The sequence below is a fragment of the Bombina bombina genome, unplaced genomic scaffold (assembly GCF_027579735.1).
Source record: "Bombina bombina isolate aBomBom1 unplaced genomic scaffold, aBomBom1.pri scaffold_604, whole genome shotgun sequence".
NCBI lineage: Eukaryota > Metazoa > Chordata > Amphibia > Anura > Bombinatoridae > Bombina > Bombina bombina.
In genome coordinates, this window is record NW_026510965.1 from 63,704 (window position 1) to 78,948 (window position 15,245).

The following is a 15,245-nucleotide window of genomic DNA, read 5'->3' on the forward strand; positions in this document are numbered from 1 at the left end:
TGCTGTTGTATACCTGTGTTATTCTCTACCTGTGCTGCTGTATACCTGTGTTATCCTCTAGCTGTGCTGCTGTATACCTGTGTTATTCTCTACCTGTGCTGCTGTATACCTGTGTTATCCTCTACCTGTGCTGCTGTATACCGGTGTTATTCTCTACCTGTGCTGCTGTATGTCGGTGTTATTCTCTACCTGTGCTGCTGTATACCTGTGTTATCCTCTACCTGTGCTGCTGTATACCTGTGTTATCCTCTCTACCTGTGCTGTTGTATACCTGTGTTATTCTCTAGCTGTGCTGCTGTATACCTGTGTTATCCTCTCTACCTGTGCTGCTGTATACCTGTGTTATCCTCTCTACCTGTGCTGTTGTATACCTGTGTTATTCTCTAGCTGTGCTGCTGTATACCTGTGTTATTCTCTACCAGTGCTGCTGTATTACCTGTGTTATCCTCTACCTGTGCTGCTGTATACCTGTGTTATTCTCTACCTGTGCTGCTGTATACCTGTGTTATCCTCTACCTGTGCTGCTGTATACCTGTGTTATCCTCTAAATGTGCTGCTGTATACCTGTGTTATTCTCTACCTGTGCTGCTGTATACCTGTGTTATCCTCTACCTGTGCTGCTGTATACTCTGTGTTATTCTCTACCTGTGCTGCTGTATTACCTGTGTTATACTCTACCTGTGCTGTTGTATACCTGTGTTATTCTCTACCTGTGCTGCTGTATACCTGTGTTATCCTCTACCTGTGCTGTTGTATACCTGTGTTATTCTCTACCTGTGCTGCTGTATACCTGTGTTATTCTCTACCTGTGCTGCTGTATACCTGTGTTATCCTCTACCTGTGCTGCTGTATATCTGTGTTATCCTCTACCTGTGCTACTGTATGCCTGTGTTATTCTCTACCTGTGCTGCTGTATACCTGTGTTATTCTCTACCTGTGCTGCTGTATACCTGTGTTATTCTCTACCTGTGCTGCTGTATACCTGTGTTATCCTCTACCTGTGCTGCTGTATACCTGTGTTATCCTCTACCTGTGCTGCTGTATACCTGTGTTATCCTCTACCTGTGCTGTTGTATACCTGTGTTATTCTCTAGCTGTGCTACTGTATACCTGTGTTATTCTCTAGCTGTGCTGCTGTATATCTGTGTTATTCTCTACCTGTGCTGCTGTATACCTGTGTTATCCTCTACCTGTGCTACTGTATACCTGTGTTATTCTCTAGCTGTGCTGCTGTATACCTGTGTTATCCTCTAGCTGTGCTGCTGTATACCTGTGTTATCCTCTAGCTGTGCTACTGTATACCTGTGTTATCCTCTACCTGTGCTGCTGTATATATGTGTTATTCTCTACCTGTGCTGCTGTATACCTGTGTTATCCTTTACCTGTGCTGCTGTATACCTGTGTTATCCTCCTAGCTGTGCTGCTGTATACCTGTGTTATCCTCCTAGCTGTGCTGTTGTATACCTGTGTTATTCTCTACATGTGCTGCTGTATACCTGTGTTATCCTCTACCTGTGCTGCTGTATACCTGTGTTATTCTCTACCTGTGCTGCTGTATACCAGTGTTATTCTCTAGCTGTGCTGCTGTATACCTGTGTTATTCTCTATCTGTGCTGCTGTATACCTGTGTTATTCTCTAGCTGTGCTACTGTATACCTGTGTTATTCTCTACCTGTGCTGCTGTATACCTGTGTTATCCTCTACCTGTGCTGCTGTATACCTGTGTTATCCTCTACCTGTGCTGCTGTATACCTGTGTTATACTCTACCTGTGCTGCTGTATACCTGTGTTATTCTCTACCTGTGCTGTTGTATACCTGTGTTATTCTCTACCTGTGCTGTTGTATACCTGTGTTATTCTCTAGCTGTGCTGCTGTATACCTGTGTTATCCTCTACCTGTGCTACTGTATACCTGTGTTATTCTCTAGCTGTGCTGCTGTATACCTGTGTTATTCTCTACCTGTGCTGTTGTATACCTGTGTTATCCTCTACCTGTGCTGTTGTATACCTGTGTTATTCTCTAGCTGTGCTGCTGTATACCTGTGTTATTCTCTACCTGTGTTGCTGTATACCTGTATTATTCTCTACCTGTGTTGCTGTATACCTGTATTATTCTCTAGCTGTGCTACTGTATACCTGTGTTATTCTCTACCTGTGCTGCTGTATATCTGTGTTATTCTCTACCTGTGCTACTGTATACCTGTGTTATCCTCTATCTGTGCTGCTGTATACCTGTGTTATCCTCTACCTGTGCTGCTGCATACCTGTGTTATCCTCTACCTGTGCTGCTGCATACCTGTGTTATCATCTACCTGTGCTGCTGTATACCTGTGTTATTCTCTACCTGTGCTGCTGTATACCTGTGTTATTCTCTACCTGTGCTGCTGTATACCTGTGTTATCCTCTACCTGTGCTGCTGTATACCTGTGTTATTCTCTACCTGTGCTGCTGTATACCTGTGTTATCCTCTACCTGTGCTGCTGTATACCTGTGTTATTCTCTACCTGTGCTGCTGTATACCTGTGTTATCCTCTACCTGTGCTACTGTATACCTGTGTTATTCTCTACCTGTGCTGCTGTATACCTGTGTTATCCTCTACCTGTGCTACTGTATACCTGTGTTATCCTCTACCTGTGCTGCTGTATACCTGTGTTATCCTCTACCTATGCTACTGTATACCTGTGTTATGCTCTAGATGTGCTGCTGTATACCTGTGTTATTCTCTACCTGTGCTGCTGTATACCTGTGTTATTCTCTACCTATGCTGTTGTATACCTGTGTTATTCTCTACCTGTGCTGCTGTATACCTGTGTTATTCTCTACCTGTGCTGCTGTATACCTGTGTTATTCTCTACCTGTGCTGCTGTATACCTGTGGTATCCTCTAGCTCTGCTGCTGTATACCTGTGTTATTCTCTACCTGTGCTGTTGTATACCTGTGTTATTCTCTAGCTGTGCTGTTGTATACCTGTGTTATCTTCTAGCTGTGCTACTGTATACCTGTGTTATTCTCTAGCTGTGCTGCTGTATACCGGTGTTATCCTCTACCTGTGCTGCTGTATACCTTTGTTATCCTCTACCTGTGCTGCTGCATACCTGTGTTATCCTCTAGCTGTGCTGCTGTATACCTGTGTTATCCTCTAGCTGTGCTGCTATATACCTGTGTTATCCTCTACCTGTGCTGCTGCATACCTGTGTTATCCTCTACCTGTGCTGTTGTATACCTGTGTTATCCTCTACCTGTGCTGCTGTATACCTGTGTTATCCTCTACCTGTGCTGCTGTATACCTGTGTTATCCTCTACCTGTGCTGCTGTATACCTGTGTTATTCTCTAGCTGTGCTGTTGTATACCTGTGTTATCCTCTACCTGTGCTGCTGTATACCTGTGTTATTCTCTACCTGTGCTGCTGTATACCTGTGTTATTCTCTACCTGTGCTGCTGTATACCTGTGTTATTCTCTATCTGTGCTGCTGTATACCTGTGTAATACTCTACCTGTGCTGTTGTATACCTGTGTTATTCTCTAGCTGTGCTACTGTATACCTGTGTTATCCTCTACCTGTGCTGCTGTATATCTGTGTTATCCTCTACCTGTGCTGCTGCATACCTGTGTTATCCTCTACCTGTGCTACTGTATACCTGTGTTATTCTCTACCTGTGCTGCTGTATACCTGTGTTATCCTCTACCTGTGCTACTGTATACCTGTGTTATCCTCTACCTGTGCTGCTGTATACCTGTGTTATCCTCTACCTGTGCTACTGTATACCTGTGTTATCCTCTACCTGTGCTGCTGTATACCTGTGTTATCCTCTACCTGTGCTACTGTATACCTGTGTTATGCTCTAGCTGTGCTGCTGTATACCTGTGTTATTCTCTACCTGTGCTGCTGTATACCTGTGTTATTCTCTACCTGTGCTGTTGTATACCTGTGTTATTCTCTACCTGTGCTGCTGTATACCTGTGTTATCCTCTACCTGTGCTGCTGTATACCTGTGTTATTCTCTACCTGTGCTGCTGTATACCTGTGTTATTCTCTACCTGTGCTGCTGTATACCTGTGTTATCCTCTAGCTGTGCTGCTGTATACCTGTGTTATCCTCTACCTGTGCTGTTGTATACCTGTGTTATTCTCTAGCTGTGCTGTTGTATACCTGTGTTATCCTCTACCTGTGCTGCTGTATACCTGTGTTATTCTCTACCTGTGCTGCTGTATACCTGTGTTATTCTCTACCTGTGCTGCTGTATACCTGTGTAATACTCTACCTGTGCTGTAATATACCTGTGTTATTCTCTAGCTGTGCTACTGTATACCTGTGTTATCCTCTACCTGTGCTGCTGCATACCTGTGTTATCCTCTACCTGTGCTACTGTATACCTGTGTTATTCTCTACCTGTGCTACTGTATACCTGTGTTATTCTCTATCTGTGCTGCTGTATACCTGTGTTATTCTCTACCTGTGCTACTGTATACCTGTGTTATTCTCTACCTGTGCTGCTGTATACCTGTGTTATTCTCTAGCTGTGCTGTTGTATACCTGTGTTATCCTCTACCTGTGCTGCTGTATACCTGTGTTATCCTCTACCTGTGCTGCTGTATACCTGTGTTATTCTCTAGCTGTGCTACTGTATACTTGTGTTATTCTCTACCTGTGCTGCTGTATACCTGTGTTATTCTCTACCTGTGCTGTTGTATACCTGTGTTATCCTCTAGCTGTGCTACTGTATACCTGTGTTATCCTTTCTACCTGTGCTGTTGTATATCTGTGTTATTCTCTACCTGTGCTGCTGTGTTACCTGTGTTATCCTCTACCTGTGCTGCTGTATACCGGTGTTATCCTCTACCTGTGCTGCTGTATACCTGTGTTATTCTCTAGCTGTGCTGCTGTATACCTGTGTTATTCTCTAGCTGTGCTGCTGTATACCTGTGTTATTCTCTACCTGTGCTGCTGTATACCTGTGTTATCCTCTACCTGTGCTGCTGTATACCGGTGTTATTCTCTACCTGTGCTGCTGTATACCGGTGTTATTCTCTACCTGTGCTGCTGTATACCTGTGTTATCCTCTACCTGTGCTGCTGTATACCTGTTTTATCCTCTCTACCTGTGCTGTTGTATACCTGTGTTATTCTCTAGCTGTGCTGCTGTATACCTGTGTTATCCTCTCTACCTGTGCTGCTGTATACCTGTGTTATTCTCTACCTGTGCTGCTGTATACCTGTGTTATCCTCTCCCTGTGCTGCTGTATACCTGTGTTATTCTCTACCTGTGCTGCTGTATACCTGTGTTATCCTCTCTACCTGTGCTGTTGTATACCTGTGTTATTCTCTACCTGTGCTGCTGTATACCTGTGTTATTCTCTACCTGTGCTGCTGTATACCTGTGTTATCCTCTACCTGTGCTGCTGTATACCGGTGTTATTCTCTACCTGTGCTGCTGCATACCTGTGTTATCCTCTACCTGTGCTGCTGCTGTATATCTGTGTTATCCTCTCTACCTGTGCTGCTGCTGCATACCTGTGCTGATTGTTGTCAATATGTAATAGGTAATATACATGAGAATGAGTCTTCTGATTTAAAAAAAAAAAAGTAAATTAAAATTTAAAAAACAAAATGGGGACAGAAAACCTTTTCATGATTTGGATAAAACATACCATTTTTAAACAACTTTCCAATTTACTTCCATTATCACATTGGCTTTGTTCTCTTGATATCCTTTGCTGAAGGAGCAGGGCTGCAAGATGAACACATCTAATCTGCCAATCACAAATGACATAAGTGTGCAGGCACCAATTAGCAGCAGCTCCCAAGGGATACCAAGAGAAGAAAATAGACGTGAATTTAAAAGTGTCTTAAAAATGTTCTTTCTGAATCCTGCACGTTTAAAGGGACAGTGTACACTCATTTTCATATAACTGCATGTAATAGACACTACTATAAAGAATAAGATGCACAGATACTGATATAAAAACGTACTTAGAAGCTCTCAGTTTAGCTCTGTTATAAAGGTAGCTGGAAAGCCCACTGCAAGTGGGAAATAAGACCCCCCCCTTCTTTTGCATATGAAAAGATCCTTTACACAAACAGGAGCAAGCTGGATTAGGCATCTGACGGTATTCTCATAAAAATTTGGGGCTTGGTTAGAAGTCTGAAAATCAGAGCAATGTTATTTAAAAATAAGCAAAATCATACATTTAAAAAAACAACAAAAAACTTTATGGGCTATATAAATAGATCATCTACAAAACATTCATGCAAAGAAAAAAATAGTGTATAATGTCCCTTTAAGTTTAACTTTTATATCTAGGCTTACCATAATTTTTAGAGATGAAACTGGGACCACTTGGCACGGTGCCAGTGTGGGTGTGGTCAGGGGTGTGGCCAAGGGGCGGGGCATTTGTCGACCAGAACTAATTTTCCATGCACAATTATATTACTACATTTTTTTGCAGCACAATTGTATTACCATCCACAATTAATGATGATGACCCCAGCAGCACAATTATATTACCATCCATAATTAATGATTATGACCCCAGCAGCACAATTATATTACCATAATTAATGATGATGACCCCCAGCAGCACAATTATATTACCATAATTAATGATGATGACCCCAGCAGCACAATTATATTACCATAATTAATGATGATGACCTCAGCAGCACAATTACCATAATTAATAATGATGACCCCAGCAGCACAATTATATTACCATAATAATGATGATGACCCCAGCAGCACAATTATATTACTATAATTAATGATGATGACGCCAGCAGCACAATTATATTACCATAATTAATGATGATGACCCCGGCAACACAATATATTACCATAATTAACGATCATGAGCACAGCAGCACAATTATATTACCATCCATAATTAATGTAATTGTGCTGCTGGGGTCATCATCATCATGTTAATTTAATTGTGCTGCTGGGGTCATCATCATTAATTATGTTAATATAATTGTGCTGCTGGGGTGAGCATCATTAATTATGTTAAGATAATTGTGCTGCTGGGGTCATCATCATTAATTATGTTAATATAATTGTGCTGCTGGGGTCATCCATCATCATCATCATTAATTTAATGATGAGTTGACCCCAGCAGCACAATTATATTGACATAATTAATGATGATGACCCCAGCAGCACAATTAAATTAACATAATGATGATGATGATGACCCCAGCAGCACAATTACATTAATTATGGATGGTAATATAATTGTGCTGCTGTGCTCATGATCGTTAATTATGGTAATATATTGTGTTGCTGGGGTCATCATCATTAATTATGGTAATATAATTGTGCTGCTGGCGTCATCATCATTAATTATAGTAATATAATTGTGCTGCTGGGGTTACTCATCATCATTAATTATAATTGTGCTGCTGGGGTCATCATAATTAATTATGTTAATTTAATTGTGCTGCTGGGGGTCAACATCATCATTAAATTAATTAATGTTATTAATTATGTTAATTTAATTGTGCTGCTGAGGTCATCATCATTAATTATGTTAATATAATTGTGCTGCTGGGGTCATCCATCATCATCATCATTAATTTAATGATGAGTTGACCCCAGCAGCACAATTATATTGACATAATTAGTGACAATAATTTATTTAATGAGGATGACCCCAGCAGCACAATTATATTAACATAATTAGTGACATCAATTAATTTAATGATGACCCCAGCAGCACAATTATATTAACATACTTAATGACATGATGACCCTAGCAGCACAATTATATTAACATACTTAATGATGTGATAACCCTAGCAGCACAATTATATTAACATAATTAATGATAATGACCCCCAGCAGCACAATTATATTAACATAATTAATTACATTAATGAAGGTAATATAAGTGTGCTGCTAGGGTCATCATCATTAATTATGTTAATTTAATTGTGCTGCTGGGGTCATCATCATTAATTATGTTAATTTAATTGTGCTGCTGGGGGTCATCATCATTAATTATGTTAATATAATTGTCCTGCTGGGCATCACTAATTATGTTAATATAATTGTGCTGTTGGGGTCATCAATCATCATCATTAATTTAATGATGATGAGTTGACTCCAGCAGCACAATTATATTGACATAATTAATGACCAGCAGCACAATTATTAGTTTACCATCCATAATTAATGATGATTGATGAGTGACCCCAGAAGCACAATTATTAATGGAGATATCTAATAATATAAATGAATAATAACACCACATAGCAGATAGAGATAGCAGCCTAAGATATGTGGTTGCATATGAAAAAAGGAAAAGATCAAGTAATATTGTATTGTAGTAAGTAACTCACACGTACTTATCATTATCAGCAAGAAGATCTGCAAAAGTCAAGAATTTTTTTTTTTGTTGGTATTTGCTTCAGCAACAGGAAGCCACAGTGTGCAGCCCCATGATGCGTTCTCCTAAGTTGAAGGCGCCTAAAACACTGAGTGTGAAGCAGAGGTGGAGCACACGTTATCAGTCGGATTCTGTGACCCGTCTGTTGCAGGAATGTGGTGACGTCACGGTCGCACATTCCGACGGGCAGCAGACAGCTGTAAAAGGCAGTGCATGCTGCATGCCCAACAAAGCTAAATTCACAGATTTGCCGGTGTTCTATCATTCCAGCTAATTCATCAGACTACGCTAGTCTGATGAATTTGCTGGAATGATTGATAGAACACCGGCGGCCGGGACAAAAATGAAAAACGGGTGGGACACTGGGACAGGGGCTCAAAACAGGGACAATCCCGGTAAAAACGGGACGTATGGTAAGCCTATTCATATCCCTTTATTGTGTAGGCTCTCATCTGCTGCTGATAAGTGATGGCTTATCAATGAAACATATGGTAGCGTGGCCGAGCGGTCTAAGGCGCTGGATTTAGGCTCCAGTCTCTCTGGAGGCGTGGGTTCGAATCCCACCGCTGCCATTCTTTTTTTTTTTTTAATATATTGCGTATTTAAGAAAAAGGTTACTTTGGCCAACTAAAATCATTGTGCTTTATATCACCCTGTATATTTATTTGAGAGCTAAATATGTTAAATGTTGTTGGAATTGCTACACTGGTTCCGCATCAAGTGCACTTTATTTATCTTTTTTGTGTAATTGTGGTTCCAAGCAGAAAACATTTAGATTATGTAATATCTGCACATTATCTCCTGCTCTTCTCACCACATCACACTGTCCATGTATTTATTACTTGCTAATCTAAGCAGTGACATCAGAGGCTGGTGAGGCAGTGGCTAGGATACGCCTTCATTCTTTAGATATCCTTTGTTGAAGAAATAGCAATGCTTGACCCCACCCCTTTAAATAAAGCCACACCATCAGATGGCACTACCAATTCATTAATTAAATAAATAAAAGGTAGACAGAAAAGCACTCGGGGGGGGGGGGGGGGAGAGACACAGAGGGTTAGAGAGAAAGAGAGAGAGAGAGACACACTATTTCACACAGAGGGTTAGAGAGAGAGAGAGACACAATCTCACACAGAGGGTTAGAGAGAGAGAGAGACACATAATCTCACACAGAGGGTTAGAGAGAGAGAGAGACACACAATCTCACACAGAGGGTTAGAGAGAGAGAGAGACGCAATAACACACAGAGGGTTAGAGAGAGATTGAGAGAGAGACACAATCACACACAGAGGGTTAGAGAGAGAGATTGAGAGAGACACAATCACACACAGAGGGTTAGAGAGAGAGACTGAGAGAGAGAGACAATCACACACAGAGGGTTAGAGAGAGAGATTGAGAGAGAGACACAATCACACACAGAGGGTTAGAGAGAGAGATTGAGAGAGAGACACAATCACACACAGAGGGTTAGAGAGAGAGATTGAGAGAGAGACACAATCACACACAGAGGGTTAGAGAGAGAGAAAGAGAGAGAGACACAATCACACACAGAGGGTTAGAGAAAGAAAGAGACACAATCACACACCGAGGGTTAGAGAGAGAGACACAATCACACACAGAGGGTTAGAGAGACAGAGAGACACAATCACACACAGAGGGTTAGAGAGAGAGAGAGAGAGAGAGAGAGACACAATCACACACAGAGGGTTAGAGAGAGAGAGAGAGACACAATCACACACAGAGGGTTAGAGAGACAGAGAGACACAATCACACACAGAGGATTAGAGAGAGAGAGAGACACAATCACACACAGAGGGTTAGAGAGAGAGAGAGAGAGAGAGAGACACAATCACACACAGAGGGTTAGAGAGAGAGAGAGAGACAATCACATACAGAGGATTAGAGAGAGAGAAAGGGAGACACAATCACACACAGAGGGTTAGAGAGAGAAAAAGAGACACAATCAAACACAGAGGGTTAGAGAGAGAGAAAGGGAGACACAATCACACACAGAGGGTTAGAGAGAGAGAAAGAGAGACACAATCACACACAGAGGGTGAGAAAGAGAGAGACACAATCATACACAGAGGGTTATAGAGAGAGAGAGAGACACAATCACACACAGAGGGTTAGAGAGAGAGAGACACACAATCACACACAGAGGGTTAGAGAGAGAAAGAGAGACACAATCACACACAGAGGGTTAGAGAGAGAAAGAGAGAAACAATCACACACAGAGGGTTAGAGAGAGAGAGAGAGACACAATCACACACAGAGGGTTAGAGAGAGAGAGAAAGAGAGACACAATCACACACAGAGGGTTAGAGAGAGAGAGAAAGAGAGACACAATCACACACAGAGGGTTAGAGAGAGAGAAAGAGAGACACAATCACACACAGAGGGTTAGAGAGAGAGAAAGAGAGACACAATCACACACAGAGGGTTAGAGAAAGAGAGACACACACAATCACACAGAGGGTTAGAGAGAGAGAAAGAGAGACACAATCACACACAGAGGGTTAGAGAGAGAGAAAGAGAGAGACACAATCACACACAGAGGGTTAGAGAAAGAGAGAGACACAATCACACACAGAGGGTTAGAGAAAGAGAGAGACACAATCACACACAGAGGGTTAGAGAAAGAGAGAGACACAATCATACACAGAGGGTTAGAGAGAGAGAGACACACAATCACACACAGAGGGTTAGAGAGAGAGAAAGAGAGACACAATCACACACAGAGCGTTAGAGAAAGAGAGAGACACAATCACACACAGAGGGTTAGAGAAAGAGAGAGACACAATCACACACAGAGGGTTAGAGAAAGAGAGAGACACAATCACACACAGAGGGTTAGAGAGAGAGATTGAGAGAGAGAGACACAATCACACACAGAGGGTTAGAGAGAGAGATTGAGAGAGAGACACAATCACACACAGAGGGTTATAGAGAGAGAAAGAGAGAGAGACACAATCACACACAGAGGGTTAGAGAAAGAAAGAGACACAATCACACACCGAGGGTTAGAGAGACAGAGAGACACAATCACACACAGAGGGTTAGAGAGACAGAGAGACACAATCACACACAGAGGGTTAGAGAGAGAGAGAGAGAGAGAGAGACAATCACACAAAGAGGGTTAGAGAAAGAGAGAGACACAATCACACACAGAGGGTTAGAGAGAGAGATTGAGAGAGAGAGACACAATCACACACAGAGGGTTAGAGAGAGAGATTGAGAGAGAGACACAATCACACACAGAGGGTTAGAGAGAGAGAAAGAGAGAGAGACACAATCACACACAGAGGGTTAGAGAAAGAAAGAGACACAATCACACACCGAGGGCTAGAGAGACAGAGAGACACAATCACACACAGAGGGTTAGAGAGACAGAGAGACACAATCACACACAGAGGGTTAGAGAGAGAGAGAGAGAGAGAGAGAGACAATCACACACAGAGGGTTAGAGAGAGAGAGAGAGAGACAATCACACACAGAGGGTTAGAGAGACAGAGAGACACAATCACACACAGAGGATTAGAGAGAGAGAGAGACACAATCACACACAGAGGGTTAGAGAGAGAGACACAATCACACAGAGGGTTAGAGAGAGAGAGACACACAATCACACACAGAGGGTTAGAGAGAGAGACACACACAATCACACACAGAGGGTTAGAGAGAGAGACACAATCGCACACAGAGGGTTAGAGAGAAAGAGAGAGAGACACAATCACACACAGAGGGTTAGAGAGACACATAAGGGATGAGAGAGTCAGAGGAAGAGAGACAGAGAGAAAGAGACCATGGGGGAGAATGACACATAAGGAGAGAGATGGATAGAGAGAAACACACACATACACACACAAGGGGGGGGGGGGAGAGGGACCACTGCATTTTTAAGTAATAAAACAGCAGAGCTACAGAGTTCAGAAAGTGAGACTATATATTAGTGTGCAGTACAGAGGCAAGCTGCTAGTGTAAAGTTTGAGTAAACAAAATACAAAAACGATCCTGTAAAAGAGTAAAAAAAACACTAAACCACATTCATTAAATTATAATTTTCACTAACAGAATCCCTTTCAGCAAAATCTAAGGCTGCAGAACTTACTTCAATAAATGTGGCTAAAATACTGCTGAGTCTGCATCTCTTCCTGCTCTGTAAGGAAGTGATAGTGCACATTCCACTGCACTTAGAGGGGAAGAACAGAACTCTCTTTTTCACTTTAGCAAAGCTGGCAGCTTCACAGGATAGCAACAAAATATATGAAAGTTGTTTCTTTCCGTTTTTGTTTTGTTTTATATGATTTAACATCCAGCCCCAACCCTAAATTCCACTTACTAATGCCTCTCACTGGATTGGTTCAGCCCAAATAGTACTGCCTCAAATAAGCAGTTATGTGCCGTGCAATGATCTTAACCACTTTCATCCAGTAAGTGGCACAGCATGTTGTGTAATGGTGGGCAGACCTGCTTGTGCCTCTCCATTGCACAACATGTAGCTGTGGGGGGAAAAAATGCTGAGGGGGGGGGTGCATTTTTTTTTAAAAAATTTTTTTTGAAAGCCAATAAAAAAAATATATTTTTGCCCATATGAGAGGTGAAGAACTGCCTCTAGTGACTGCACATCACTTAATCTAAGTCATCTCCCTTTAAGGGTTCTATATAAACATATCCAACTGAATATGAAATCTGATCAGATTATAATCCATTAATTGAACATTTTTTGTTTACTGTGATCATATTATTATCTCTCTCATGTTATATATAATTGATTAGTGGAAATGTAAATCAGATTATTATAGCCTATGGTGAACAAATAATTTTGATTTTATTGCAAAACAGGAGGTGAATATTTTGCATCAAATCTTTACTGAATCCAAACATCATCAAAGAAAACATACAGATAAAAAATAATAACATAGTAACAAGACTGCATCAATCAGCACACAGCAGCCTAATAAATTGTAATGAACAAGACTGCACAAATCAGCACACAGCAGACTAATAAACTGTAATGAACAAGACTGCACCAATCAGCACACAGCAGCCTAATAAACTGTAATGAACAAGACTGCACCAATCAGCACACAGCAGCCTAATAAACTGTAATGAACAAGACTGCACCAATCAGCACACAGCAGCCTAATAAACTGTAATGAACAAGACTGCACCAATCAGCACACAGCAGCCTAATGAACTGTAATGAACAAGACTGCACCAATTATATTAACATAATTAATGATAATGACCCCCAGCAGCACAATTATATTAACATAATTAATTACATTAATGAAGGTAATATAAGTGTGCTGCTAGGGTCATCATCATTTATTATGTTAATTTAATTGTGCTGCTGGGGTCATCATCATTAATTATGTTAATTTAATTGTGCTGCTGGGGGTCATCATCATTAATTATGTTAATATAATTGTCCTGCTGGGCATCACTAATTATGTTAATATAATTGTGCTCTTGGGGTCATCAATCATCATCATTAATTTAATGATGATGAGTTGACTCCAGCAGCACAATTATATTGACATAATTAATGACCAGCAGCACAATTATTAGTTTACCATCCATAATTAATGATGATTGATGAGTGACCCCAGAAGCACAATTATTAATGGAGATATCTAATAATATAAATGAATAATAACACCACATAGCAGATAGAGATAGCAGCCTAAGATATGTGGTTGCATATGAAAAAAGGAAAAGATCAAGTAATATTGTATTGTAGTAAGTAACTCACACGTACTTATCATTATCAGCAAGAAGATCTGCAAAAGTCAAGAATTTTTTTTTTGTTGGTATTTGCTTCAGCAACAGGAAGCCACAGTGTGCAGCCCCATGATGCGTTCTCCTAAGTTGAAGGCGCCTAAAACACTGAGTGTGAAGCAGAGGTGGAGCACACGTTATCAGTCGGATTCTGTGACCCGTCTGTTGCAGGAATGTGGTGACGTCACGGTCGCACATTCCGACGGGCAGCAGACAGCTGTAAAAGGCAGTGCATGCTGCATGCCCAACAAAGCTAAATTCACAGATTTGCCGGTGTTCTATCATTCCAGCTAATTCATCAGACTACGCTAGTCTGATGAATTTGCTGGAATGATTGATAGAACACCGGCGGCCGGGACAAAAATGAAAAACGGGTGGGACACTGGGACAGGGGCTCAAAACAGGGACAATCCCAGTAAAAACGGGACGTATGGTAAGCCTATTCATATCCCTTTATTGTGTAGGCTCTCATCTGCTGCTGATAAGTGATGGCTTATCAATCAAACATATGGTAGCGTGGCCGAGCGGTCTAAGGCGCTGGATTTAGGCTCCAGTCTCTCTGGAGGCGTGGGTTCGAATCCCACCGCTGCCATTCTTTTTTTTTTTTTTATATATTGCGTATTTAAGAAAAAGGTTACTTTGGCCAACTAAAATCATTGTGCTTTATATCACCCTGTATATTTATTTGAGAGCTAAATATGTTAAATGTTGTTGGAATTGCTACACTGGTTCCGCATCAAGTGCACTTTATTTATCTTTTTTGTGTAATTGTGGTTCCAAGCAGAAAACATTTAGATTATGTAATATCTGCACATTATCTCCTGCTTTCCTCACCACATCACACTGTCCATGTATTTATTACTTGCTAATCTAAGCAGTGACATCAGAGGCTGGTGAGGCAGTGGCTAGGATACGCCTTCATTCTTTAGATATCCTTTGTTGAAGAAATAGCAATGCTTGACCCCACCCCTTTAAATAAAGCCACACCATCAGATGGCACTACCAATTCATTAATTAAATAAATAAAAGGTAGACAGAAAAGCACTCGGGGGGGGGGGGAGAGACACAGAGGGTTAGA

General features: G+C 41.2%; 2 non-coding genes across 2 annotated transcripts; both read left to right on the forward strand.

Moving 5' to 3' along the window:
• Positions 1–8,873: 8,873 nt before the first annotated feature.
• On the forward strand, positions 8,874–8,955 carry TRNAL-UAG (transfer RNA leucine (anticodon UAG)). Its single transcript has one exon. It is a non-coding gene; the product is annotated as a tRNA-Leu (tRNA).
• A 5,722-nt stretch (positions 8,956–14,677) lies between these two features.
• TRNAL-UAG (transfer RNA leucine (anticodon UAG)) lies at positions 14,678–14,759 on the forward strand. The gene has a single exon. It is a non-coding gene; the product is annotated as a tRNA-Leu (tRNA).
• The last annotated feature ends 486 nt before the right edge of the window (positions 14,760–15,245 follow it).